The following is a 15,806-nucleotide window of genomic DNA, read 5'->3' on the forward strand; positions in this document are numbered from 1 at the left end:
CCACCCACCCAGCACCCACCCACCCAGGACACACCCACCCAGCACCCAACCACCCAGCACCCACCCACCCAGCACCCACCCACCCAGCACCCACCAACCCAGCACCCACCCACCCAGCACCCACCCACCCAGCACACACACACCCAGTACCCACCCACCCAGCACACACACACCCAGGACACACCCACCCAGTACCCACCCACCCAGCACACACACACCCAGTACCCACCCACCCAGCACCCACCCACCCAGCACACACACACCCAGTACCCACCCACCCAGCACACACACACCCAGGACACACACACCCAGCACAAACCCACCCAGCACCCACCCACCCAGCACACCCACCCAGTACCCACCCACCCAGTACCCACCCACCCAGCACACCCACCCAGGACACACACACCCAGTACACACCCACCCAGGACACACCCACCCAGTACCCACCCACCCAGTACCCACCCACCCAGTACCCACCCACCCAGGACACACACACCCAGTACACACCCACCCAGGACACACCCACCCAGGACACACCCACCCAGCACCCACCCACCCAGCACACACCCACCCAGCACAAACCCACCCAGGACACACCCACCCAGCACCCACCCACCCAGGACACACACACCCAGTACACACACACCCAGCACCCACCCACCCAGTACCCACCCACCCAGCACCCACCCACCCAGGACACACCCACCCAGCACCCACCCACCCAGCACACACCCACCCAGCACAAACCCACCCAGGACACACCCACCCAGCACCCACCCACCCAGGACACACACACCCAGTACACACACACCCAGCACCCACACATCCAGGACACACACACCCAGCACACACCCACCCAGTACACCCACCCAGCACACACCCACCCAGGACACACCCACCCAGGACACACCCACCCTGCACCAACCCACCCAGCACCCACCCACCCAGGACACACCCACCCAGCACCCACCCAGGACACACACACCCAGCACCCACCCACCCAGCACCCACCCACCCAGGACACACCTACCCAGGACACACCCACACAGGACGGACACACCCAGCACACACCTTCCCAGCACACACACACCCAGCACACACCCACCCAGGACGGACACATCCAGCACACACCTACCCAGGACACACCCACACAGGACGGACACACCCAGCACACACCTACCCAGGACACACCCACCCAGGACGGACACACCCAGCACACACCCACCCAGGACGGACACACCCAGCAGACACCTACCCAGCACACACACACCCAGGACGGACACACCCAGCACACACCTACCCAGGACACACCCACCCAGGATGGACACACCCAGCACACACCTTCCCAGCACACACACACCCAGCACACACCCACCCAGGACGTACACATCTTGCACACACCTACCCAGCACACACACACCCAGGACGGACACACCCAGCACACTCCTACCCAGGACACACCCACACAGGACGGACACACCCAGCACACACCTACCCAGCACACACACACCCAGGTCACACCTACCCAGCAGACACACACACACACAGCTCACACCTACACAGCACACACATACCCAGCTCACACACACCCATCACACACACACCCAGCTCACACCTACACAGCACACACCCACCCAGCACACACACACCCAACACACATCTACGCAGCACACACACACACACAGCTCACACCTACACAGCACACACCTACCCAGCTCACACACACACCCAGCTCACACCTACACAGCACGCACCCACCCAGCACACACACACCCAGCACACACCTACCCTGCACACACACACCCAGCACACACACTCCCAGCACACACCTACCCAGCACACACCTACCCAGCACACACACACCCATCACACACTCACCCAGCACATACGTACGCAGGACACACCTACCCAGCTCACACCTACACAGCACAAACCCACCCAGCACACACACACCCAGCACACACACACCCAGGGCACACCCACCCAGCACCCACCCACCCAGGACACACACACCCAGCACACAAACACCCAGCACACACCCACCCAGCACACACCCACCCAGGACACACACACGCAGCACACACACACCCAGCACACACCCACCCAGCACACACTTACCCAGCACCCACACACCCAGGACACACACGCCCAGCACCCACCCACCAAGGACACACCTACCCAGGACACCCACACCCAGCACCCACACACCCAGGACACCCACACCCAGGACATACACACCCAGCACCCACCCACCCAGGACACACCTACTCAGCACCCACACACCCAGTACACACACACCCAGCACCCACCCACCCAGGACACACACACCCAGGACACACACACCCAGGACACACACACCCAGCACACACACACCCAGCACACACACCCAGCACCCACACACCCACAACACACCTACCCAGGACACACCTACCCAGCACCCACCCACCCAGCGCCCACCCACCCAGCGCCCACCCACCCAGCACCCACCCACCCAGCACCCACCCACCCAGGACACACCAACCCAGCACCCACCCACCCAGCACCCACCCACCCAGCACACACCCACCCAGCACCCACCCACCCAGGACACACCCACCCAGCACAAACCCACCCAGCACACGCCCACCCAGCACACACCCACCCAGCACACACCCACCCAGCACCCACCCACCCAGCACCCACCCACCCAGCACACACCCACCCAGCACCCATCCACCCAGGACACACACACCCAGCACAAACCCACCCAGCACCCACCCACCCAGTACCCACCCACCCAGCACACACACACCCAGGACACACCCACCCAGCACCCACCCACCCAGCACACACACCCAGCACCGACCCACCCAGCACACACATCCCAGGACACACACACCCAGCACCGACCCACCCAGCACACACCCACCCAGCACACACCCACCCAGCACACACCCACCCAGGACACACATACCCAGCAGACACACACCCAGCTGCCACACATCCAGGACACACACACCCAGCACACACCCACCCAGCACACACCCACCCAGCACACACACACCCAGGACACATATACCCAGCAGACACACACCCAGCACACACACATCCAGGACACACAGACCCAGCACACACACACCCAGCACACCCACCCAGCACACACCCACCCAGGACACATCCACACAGGACGGACACACCCAGCACACACCTTCCCAGCACACACACACCCAGCACACACCCACCCAGGACGGACACATCCAGCACACACCTACCCAGGACACACCCACCCAGGACGGACACACCCAGCACACACCAACCCAGGACACACCCACCCAGGACGGACACACCCAGCACACACCCACCCAGGACGGACACACCCAGCACACACCTACCCAGCACACACACACCCAGGACGGACACACCCAGCACACAACTTCCCAGCACACACACACCCAGCACACACCCACCCAGGACGGACACATGCAGCACACGCCTACCCAGCACACACACACCCAGGTCACACCTACCCAGCAGACACACACACACACAGCTCACACCTACACAGCACACACATACCCAGCTCACACAAACCCGTCACACACACACCCAGCTCACACCTACACAGCACACACCCACCCAGCACACACACACCCAACACACATCTACGCAGCACACACACACACACAGCTCACACCTACAAAGCACACACCTACCCAGCTCACACACACACCCAGCTCACACCTACACAGCACACACCCACCCAGCACACACACAGCCAGCACACACCTACCCTGCACACACACACCCAGCACACACCTACCCAGCACGCACACACCCATCACACACTCACCCAGCACATACGTACGCAGGACACACCTACCCAGCTCACACCTACACAGCACAAACCCACCCAGCACACACACACCCAGCACACACACACCCAGGGCACACCCACCCAGCACCCACCCACCCAGGACACACACACCCAGCAAACAAACACCCAGCACACACCCACCCAGCACACACCCACCCAGGACACACACACCCAGCACACACACACCCAGCACACACCCACCCAGCACACACCTACCCAGCACCCACACACCCAGGACACACACGCCCAGCACCCACCCACCAAGGACACACCTACCCAGGACACCCACACCCAGCACCCACACACCCAGGACACCCACACCCAGGACATACACACCCAGCACCCACCCACCCAGGACACACCTACTCAGCACCCACACACCCAGTACACACACACCCAGCACTCACCCACCCAGCACCCACCCACCCAGGACACAAACACCCAGCAAACAAACACCCAGCACACACCCACCCAGCACACACCCACCCAGGACACACACACCCAGCACACACACACCCAGCACACACCCACCCAGCACACACCTACCCAGCACCCACACACCCAGGACACACACGCCCAGCACCCACCCACCAAGGACACACCTACCCAGGACACCCACACCCAGCACCCACACACCCAGGACACCCACACCTAGGACATACACACCCAGCACCCACCCACCCAGGACACACCTACTCAGCACCCACACACCCAGTACACACACACCCAGCACCCACCCACCCAGGACACACACACCCAGGACACACACACCCAGCACACACACACCCAGCACACACACCCAGCACCCACACACCCACAACACACCTACCCAGGACACACCTACCCAGCACCCACCCACCCAGCGCCCACCCACCCAGCGCCCACCAACCAAGCACCCACCCACCCAGCACCCACCCACCCAGGACACACCCACCCAGCACCCACCCACCCGGCACCCACCCACCCAGCACACACCCACCCAGCACCCACCCACCCAGGACACACCCACCCAGCACAAACCCACCCAGCACACGCCCACCCAGCACACACCCACCCAGCACACACCCACCCAGCACCCACCCACCCAGCACCCACCCACCCAGCACACACCCACCCAGCACCCATCCACCCAGGACACACACACCCAGCACAAACCCACCCAGCACCCACCCACCCAGTACCCACCCACCCAGCACACACACACCCAGGACACACACACCCAGCACCCACCCACCCAGCACCCACCCACCCAGTACCCACCCACCCAGCACACACACACCCAGGACACACACACCCAGCACCGACCCACCCAGCACACACACACCCAGGACACACCCACCCAGGACACACCCACCCAGCACCCACCCACCCAGGACACACATACCCAGCACACACCCACCCAGCACACACACACCCAGCACACCCACCCAGCACCCACACATCCAGGACACACACACCCAGCACACCCACCCAGCACACACCCACCCAGTACACACACATCCAGGACACACACACCCAGCACACACCCACCCAGCACACCCACCCAGCACACACCCACCCAGTACACACACACCCAGCACCCACCCACTCAGGACACACCCACCCAGCACCCACCCACCCAGGACACACCTACCCAGCACACACCCACCCAGGACACACACACCCAGCACCCACCCACTCAGGACACACCCACCCAGCACCCACCCACCCAGCACCCACCCACCCAGGACACACCTACCCAGGACACACATACCCACAACACACCTACCCAGGACATACCTACCCAGCACCCACCCACCCAGCACCCACCCACCCAGCACACACCCACCCAGTACACACACACCCAGCACCCACCCACTCAGGACACACCCACCCAGCACCCACCCACCCAGGACACACCTACCCAGCACACACCCACCCAGGACACACACGCCCAGCACCCACCCACTCAGGACACACCCACCCAGCACCCACCCACCCAGCACCCACCCACCCAGGACACACCTACCCAGGACACACATACCCACAACACACCTACCCAGGACATACCTACCCAGCACCCACCCACCCAGCACCCACCCACCCAGCACACACCCACCCAGTACACACACACCCAGCACCCACCCACTCAGGACACACCCACCCAGCACCCACCCACCCAGCACCCACCCACCCAGGACACACCTACCCAGGACACACATACCCACAACACACCTACCCAGGACATACCTACCCAGCACCCACCCACCCAGCACCCACCCACCCAGGACACACCTACCCAGGACACACCCACACAGGACAGACACACCCAGCACACACCTTCCCAGCACACACACACCCAGCACACACCCACCCAGGACGGACACATCCAGCACACACCTACCCAGGACACACCCACCCAGGACAGACACACCCAGCACACACCTACCCAGGACACACCCACCCAGGACGGACACACCCAGCACACACCCACCCAGGACGGACACACCCAGCACACACCTACCCAGCACACACACACCCAGGACGGACACACCCAGCACACACCTACCCAGGACACACCCACCCAGGACGGACACACCCAGCACACAACTTCCCAGCACACACACACCCAGGTCACACCTACCCAGCAGACACATACCCAGCTCACACACACCCATCACACACACACCCAGCTCACAACTACACAGCACACACCCACCCAGCACACACAAACCCAACACACACCTACACAGCACACACACACACACACAGCTCACACCTACACAGCACACACCTACCCAGCTCACACACACACCCAGCACACACCTACCCTGCACACACACCCCCAGCACACACACCCCCAGCACACACCTACCCAGCACACACCTACCCAGCACACACACACCCATCACACACTCACCCAGCACATACGTACGCAGGACACACCTACCCAGCTCACACCTACACAGCACAAACCCATCCAGCACACACACACCCAGCACACACCCACCCAGAGCACACCCACCCAGCACCCACCCACCCAGGACACACACACCCAGCACACAAACACCCAGCACACACCCACCCAGCACACACCCACCCAGGACACACACACCCAGCACACACACACCCAGCACACACCTACCCAGCACCCACACACCCAGGACACACGCGCCCAGCACCCACCCACCAAGGACACACCTACCCAGGACACCCACACCCAGCACCCACACACCCAGGACACACCTTCTCAGCACCCACACACCCAGTACACACACACCCAGCACTCACCCACCCAGGACACACACACCCAGGACACACACACCCAGCACACACACACCCAGCACACACACCCAGCACCCACACACCCACAACACACCTACCCAGGACACACCTACCCAGCACCCACCCACCCAGCACACACCTACCCAGGACACATCTACCCAGGACACACACACCCAGCACACACCTACCCAGCACACACCCACCAGCACCCACACACCCAGCACACACCTACCCAGCACACACCCACCCAGCACACACCCACCCAGCACACTCCTACCCAGCACACACCTACCCAGCACACATCCACCCAGGACACACATACCCAGGACGAGCACACCCAGGACACACCCACCCAGGACACACCCACCCAGCACACACACACCCACCCAGGACGGACATATCCAGCACACACCTACCCAGGACACACCCACCCAGGACGGACACACCCAGCACACACCTACCCAGGACACACCCACCCAGGACACACACACCCAGCACACACGCACCCAGCACACACACACCCAGCACACACCTACCCAGGACACACACAGCACACACACACCCATCACACACACACCCAGCACACACCCACGCAGCACACACACACCCAGGGCACACCCACCCAGCACCCACCCACCCAGGACACACACACCCAGCAAACAAACACCCAGCACACACCCACCCAGCACACACCCACCCAGCACACACCTACCCAGCACCCACACACCCAGGACACACACGCCCAGCACCCACCCACCAAGGACACACCTACCCAGGACACCCACACCCAGCACCCACACACCCAGGACACCCACACCCAGGACATACACACCCAGCACCCACCCACCCAGGACACACCTACTCAGCACCCACACACCCAGTACACACACACCCAGCATCCACCCACCCATGACACACACACCCAGGACACACCTTCTCAGCACCCACACACCCAGTACACACACACCCAGCACTCACCCACCCAGGACACACACACCCCGGACACACACACCCAGCACACACACACCCAGCACACACACCCAGCACCCACACACCCACAACACACCTACCCAGGACACACCTACCCAGCACCCACCCACCCAGCACACACCTACCCAGGACACATCTACCCAGGACACACACACCCAGCACACACCTACCCAGCACCCACACACCCAGCACACACACACCCAGCACACACCTACCCAGCACACACCCACCAGCACCCACACACCCAGCACACACCTACCCAGCACACACCCACCCAGCACACACCCACCCAGCACACTCCTACCCAGCACACACCTACCCAGCACACACACACCCAGCACACACCTTCCCAGCACACACACACCCAGCACACACACACCCAGGACGGACACACCCAGCACACTCCTACCCAGCACACACCTACCCAGGACACACCCACCCAGGACGGACACACCCAGCGCACACCTACCCAGGACATACACACCCAGGACACACACACCCAGCACACACGCACCCAGCACACACACACCCAGCACACACCTACCCAGGACACACACAGCACACACACACCCATCACACACACACCCAGCACACACCCAACCAGCACACACACACCCAGGGCACACCCACCCAGCACCCACCCACCCAGGACACACACACCCAGCAAACAAACACCCAGCACACACCCACCCAGCACACACCCACCCAGGACACACACACCCAGCACACACACACCCAGCACACACCCACCCAGCACACACCTACCCAGCACCCACACACCCAGGACACACACGCCCAGCACCCACCCACCAAGGACACACCTACCCAGGACACCCACACCCAGCACCCACACACCCAGGACACCCACACCCAGGACATACACACCCAGCACCCACCCACCCAGGACACACCTACTCAGCACCCACACACCCAGTACACACACACCCAGCACCCACCCACCCAGGACACACACACCCAGGACACACCTTCTCAGCACCCACACACCCAGTACACACACACCCAGCACTCACCCACCCAGGACACACACACCCAGGACACACACACCCAGCACACACACACCCAGCACACACACCCAGCACCCACACACCCACAACACACCTACCCAGGACACACCTACCCAGCACCCACCCACCCAGCACACACCTACCCAGGACACATCTACCCAGGACACACACACCCAGCACACGCCTACCCAGCACCCACACACCCAGCACACACACACCCAGCACACACCTACCCAGCACACACCCACCAGCACCCACACACCCAGCACATACCTACCCAGCACACACCCACCCAGCACACACCCACCCAGCACAATCCTACCCAGCACACACCTACCCAGCACACATCCACCCAGGACACACATACCCAGGACGAGCACACCCAGGACACACCCACCCAGGACACACCCACCCAGCACACACACACCCACCCAGGACGGACATATCCAGCACACACCTACCCAGGACACACCCACCCAGGACGGACACACCCAGCACACACCTACCCAGCACACACACACCCAGCACACACCTTCCCAGCACACACACACCCAGCACACACACACCCAGGACGGACACACCCAGCACACTCCTACCCAGCACACACCTACCCAGGACACACCCACCCAGGATGGACACACCCAGCACACACCTACCCAGGACACACCCACCCAGGACACACCCACCCAGGACACACACACCCAGCACACGCCCCCCAGCACACACCCACCCAGCACACACACAGCACACACACACCCAGCACACACACACCCAGCACACACACACCCAGCACACACACAGCACACACACACCCATCACACACACACCCATCACACACACACCCAGCACACACACACCCAGCACACACACACCCAGCACACACACAGCACACACACACCCAGCACACACCCACCCAGCACACACCTACCCAGCACACACCCACCCTGCACACACACACCCAGCACAAACCCACCCAGCAAACACACACCCAGCACACACCCACCCAGCACACACACACTCAGCACACACCTTCCCAGCACACACACACCCAGCACACACACACCCAGGACGGACACACCCAGCACACACATACCCAGGACGGGCACACCCAGGACACACCCACCCAGGACACACCCACCCAGGACGGACACACCCAGCACCCACCCACCCAGCACACACCTTCCCAGCACACACACACCCAGCACACACCCACACAGCACACACACACCTACCCAGGACACACCTACCCAGGACGGACACACCCAGGACGGACACACCCAGGACACACCCACCCAGCACACGCCCCCCCAGCACACACCCACCCAGCACACACACAGCACACACACCCATCACACACACACCCAGCACACACACACCCAGCACACACCTACCCAGCACACACCTACCCAGGACACACCCACCCAGGACACACCCACCCAGCACAAACCCACCCAGCACACACACACCCAGCACACACACACCCAGGACGGACACACCCAGCACACTCCTACCCAGCACACACCTACCCAGGACACACCCACCCAGGACGGACACACCCAACACACACCTACCCAGGACACACCCACCCAGGACACACACACCCAGCACACGCCCCCCCAGCACACACACACCCAGCACACACCCAGCACACACACACCCATCACACACACACCCAGCACACACACACCCAGCACACACACAGCACACACACACCCAGCACACACCCACCCAGCACACACCTACCCAGGACCCACACATCCAGCACAAACCCACCCAGCACACACACACACCCAGCACACACCTACCCAGGACACACCTACCCAGGACGGACACAACCAGCACACACCTTCCCAGGACGGACACACCCAGCACACACCTACCCAGGACACACCCACCCAGGACAGACACACCCAGCACACACTTACCCAGCACACACACACCCAGGACGGACACACCCAGCACACACCTTCCCAGGATGGACACACCCAGCACACTCCTACCCAGGACACACCCACCCAGGACGGACACACCCAGCACACACCCACCCAGCATGCACACACCCAGGTCACACCTACCCAGCACACACACACACACAGCTCACACCTACACAGCACACACCTACCCAGCTCACACACACCCATCACACACACACCCAGCTCACACCTACACAGCACACACCCACCCAGCTCACACACACCCAGCACACACCTACCCAGCACACACCCACCCAGCACACACCCACCCAGCACACACCCACCCAGCACACACCCACCCAGCACACACCTACCCAGCACACACCAACCCAGCACACACACACCCAGCACACACCCACCCAGCACACACACACCCAGCACCCACCCACCCAGTACCCACACAACTACCCAGCACACACCCACACAGCACACACCTACCCAGCACACACCTACCCAGCACACACCTACCCAGGACACACCCACCCAGCACAAACCCACCCAGCACAAACCCACCCAGCGCACACCTACCCAGCACACACCTACCCAGCACACACCCACCCAGCACACACACACCCAGCGCACACCTACCCAGCACACACCTACCCAGCACACACCCACCCAGGACACACCCACCCAGCACATACCCACCCAGCACACACCCACCCAGCACACACTCACCCAGGACACACCCACCCAGCACACACACACCCAGCGCACACCTACCCAGCACACACCCACCCAGGACACACCCACCCAGCACACACCCACCCAGCACACACACACCCAGCGCACACCTACCCAGCACACACCCACCCAGGACACACCCACCCAGCACACACCCACCCAGCACACACACACCCAGCGCACACCCACTCAGCACACACCTACCCAGCACACACACACCCAGCACACACCCACCCAGCACACACCCACCCAGCACACACCCACCCAGGACACACCCACCCAGCACACACCTACCCAGGACCCACACACCCAGCACAAACCCACACAGCACACACACACACCCAGCACACACACACCCAGCACACACCCAGCACACACCCACCCAGCACACACCTACCCAGGACACACACACCCAGCACACACCCACCCAGCACACACCCACCCAGGACACACACACCCAGCACACACCCACCCAGCACACACACACCCAGCACACACACACCCAGCACGCACACACCCAGCACACACCCACCCAGCACACACACACCCAGCACACACCTACCCAGGAAACACCCACCCAGCACACACACACCCAGCACACACCCACCCAGCACACACCTACCCAGCACACACACACCCAGCACACACACACCCAGCACTCACCTACCCAGCACACACACACCCAGCTCACACCCACCCAGCACTAACCCACCCAGCACACACACACCCAGCACACACCCACCCAGCCAGCACACACCCAGCACACACCCAGCACACACCCACCCAGCACACACCTACCCAGGACACACACACCCAGCACACACACACCCAGCACACACCCAGCACACACACACCCAGCACACACCTACCCAGGACGCACACACCCAGCACACACCCACCCAGCACACACCCACCCAGGACACACACACCCAGCACACACCCACCCAGCACACACCCACCCAGCACACACACACCCAGCACACACACACCCAGCTCACACCTACCCAGCACTCACCTACCCAGCACACACACACCCAGCTCACACCCACCCAGCACTAACCCACCCAGCACACACACACCCAGCACACACACACCCAGCACACACCTACCCAGCACAAACCCACCCAGGACACACATACCCAGCACACACACACACAGCTCACACCTACACAGCACACACACACCCAGCACACACCCACCCAGGACACACACACCCAGCACACACCCACCCAGGACACACACACCCAGCACACACCCACCCAGCGAGCACACACACACCCAGCACCCACCCACCCAGCACACACACACCCAGCTCACACCCACCCAGCACGAACCCACCCAGCACACACACACCCAGCACACACACACCCAGCACACACACACCCAGCACACACCCACCCAGCACACACACACCCATCACACACCCACCAAGGGCAGACACACCCAGCACATACACACCCAGCACACACCTACCCAGCACACACCTACCCAGCACACACACACCCAGGACGGACACACCCAGCACACACCCACCCAGGACACACCCACCTTGGACGGACACACCCACAACACACCCACCCATCACACACACACCCAGCACACACACACCCAGCACACACCTACCCAGCACAAACCCACCTAGCACACACACACCCAGGACACACCCACCTAGGACTGACACACCCAGCACACACACACCCAGCACACACCTACCCAGCACACACACACCCAGCACACACACCCACCTAGCACACACACACCCAGCACACACCTACCCAGGACACACCCACCCAGGACGGACACACCCAGCACACACCTTCCCAGCACACACACAGCCAGCACACACACACCCAGGACGGACACATCCAGCACACACCTACCCAGGACACACCCACACAGGACGGACACACCCAGCACTCACCTACCCAGCACACACACACCCAGGTCACACCTACCCAGCACACACACACACACACAGCTCACACCTACACAGCACACACCTACCCAGCTCTCACACACCCATCACACACACACCCAGCTCACACTTACACAGCACACACCCACCCAGCACACACACACCCAACACACACCTACCCAGCACACACAGACACACATAGCTCACACCTACACAGCACACACCTACCCAGCTCACACACACACACAGCTCACACCTACACAGCACACACCCACCCAGCACACACACACCCAGCACACACCTACCCAGCACACACACACCCAGCACACACACACCCAGCACACACACACCCAGCACACACCTACCCAGCACACACCTACCCAGCACACACACCCATCACACACTCACCCAGCACATACGTACGCAGGACACACCTACCCAGCTCACACCTACACAGCACACACCCACCCAGCACACACTCACCCAGGACACACCCACCCAGCACACACACACCCAGCGCACACCTACCCAGCACACACCCACCCAGGACACACCCACCCAGCACACACCCACCCAGCACACACACACCCAGCGCACACCTACCCAGCACACACCCACCCAGGACACACCCACCCAGCACACACCCACCCAGCACACACACACCCAGCGCACACCCACTCAGCACACTCCTACCCAGCACACACCCACCCAGCACACACCCACCCAGCACACACCCACCCAGCACACACCCACCCAGGACACACCCACCCAGCACACACCTACCCAGGACCCACACACCCAGCACAAACCCACACAGCACACACACACACCCAGCACACACACACCCAGCACACACCCAGCACACACCCACCCAGCACACACCTACCCAGGACACACACACCCAGCACACACCCACCCAGCACACACCCACCCAGGACACACACACCCAGCACACACCCACCCAGCACACACACACCCAGCACACACACACCCAGCACGCACACACCCAGCACACACCCACCCAGCACACACACACCCAGCACACACCTACCCAGGAAACACCCACCCAGCACACACACACCCAGCACACACCCACCCAGCACACACCTACCCAGCACACACACACCCAGCACACACACACCCAGCACTCACCTACCCAGCACACACACACCCAGCTCACACTCACCCAGCACTAACCCACCCAGCACACACACACCCAGCACACACCCACCCAGCCAGCACACACCCAGCACACACCCAGCACACACACACCCAGCACACACCTACCCAGGACACACACACCCAGCACACACACACCCAGCACACACCCAGCACACACCCACCCAGCACACACCTACCCAGGACGCACACACCCAGCACACACCCACCCAGCACACACCCACCCAGGACACACACACCCAGCACACACCCACCCAGCACACACCCACCCAGCACACACACACCCAGCACACACACACCCAGCTCACACCTACCCAGCACTCACCTACCCAGCACACACACACCCAGCTCACACCCACCCAGCACTAACCCACCCAGCACACACACACCCAGCACACACACACCCAGCACACACACACCCAGCACACACCCACCCAGCACACACACACCCATCACACACCCACCCAGGGCAGACACACCCAGCACATACACACCCAGCACACACCTACCCAGCACACACCTACCCAGCACACACACACCCAGGACGGACACACCCAGCACACACCCACCCAGGACACACCCACCTTGGACGGACACACACACAACACACCCACCCATCACACACACACCCAGCACACACACCCAGCACACACACACCCAGCACACACCTACCCAGCACAAACCCACCCAGGACACACATACCCAGCACACACACACACAGCTCACACCTACACAGCACACACACACCCAGCACACACCCACCCAGGACACACACACCCAGCACACACCCACCCAGGACACACACACCCAGCACACACCCACCCAGCGAGCACACACACACCCAGCACCCACCCACCCAGCACACACACACCCAGCTCACACCCACCCAGCACGAACCCACCCAGCACACACACACCCAG

General features: G+C 62.4%; 1 protein-coding gene across 1 annotated transcript in view; it reads left to right on the forward strand.

Moving 5' to 3' along the window:
• LOC140405565 (pancreatic secretory granule membrane major glycoprotein GP2-like) overlaps positions 1-15,806 on the forward strand; it is a 103,536-nt gene that overhangs the window by 38,173 nt on the left and 49,557 nt on the right. The gene's annotated exons all lie outside the window — the stretch shown is intronic.

The sequence above is a fragment of the Scyliorhinus torazame genome, unplaced genomic scaffold (assembly GCF_047496885.1).
Source record: "Scyliorhinus torazame isolate Kashiwa2021f unplaced genomic scaffold, sScyTor2.1 scaffold_77, whole genome shotgun sequence".
Lineage (NCBI taxonomy): Eukaryota > Metazoa > Chordata > Chondrichthyes > Carcharhiniformes > Scyliorhinidae > Scyliorhinus > Scyliorhinus torazame.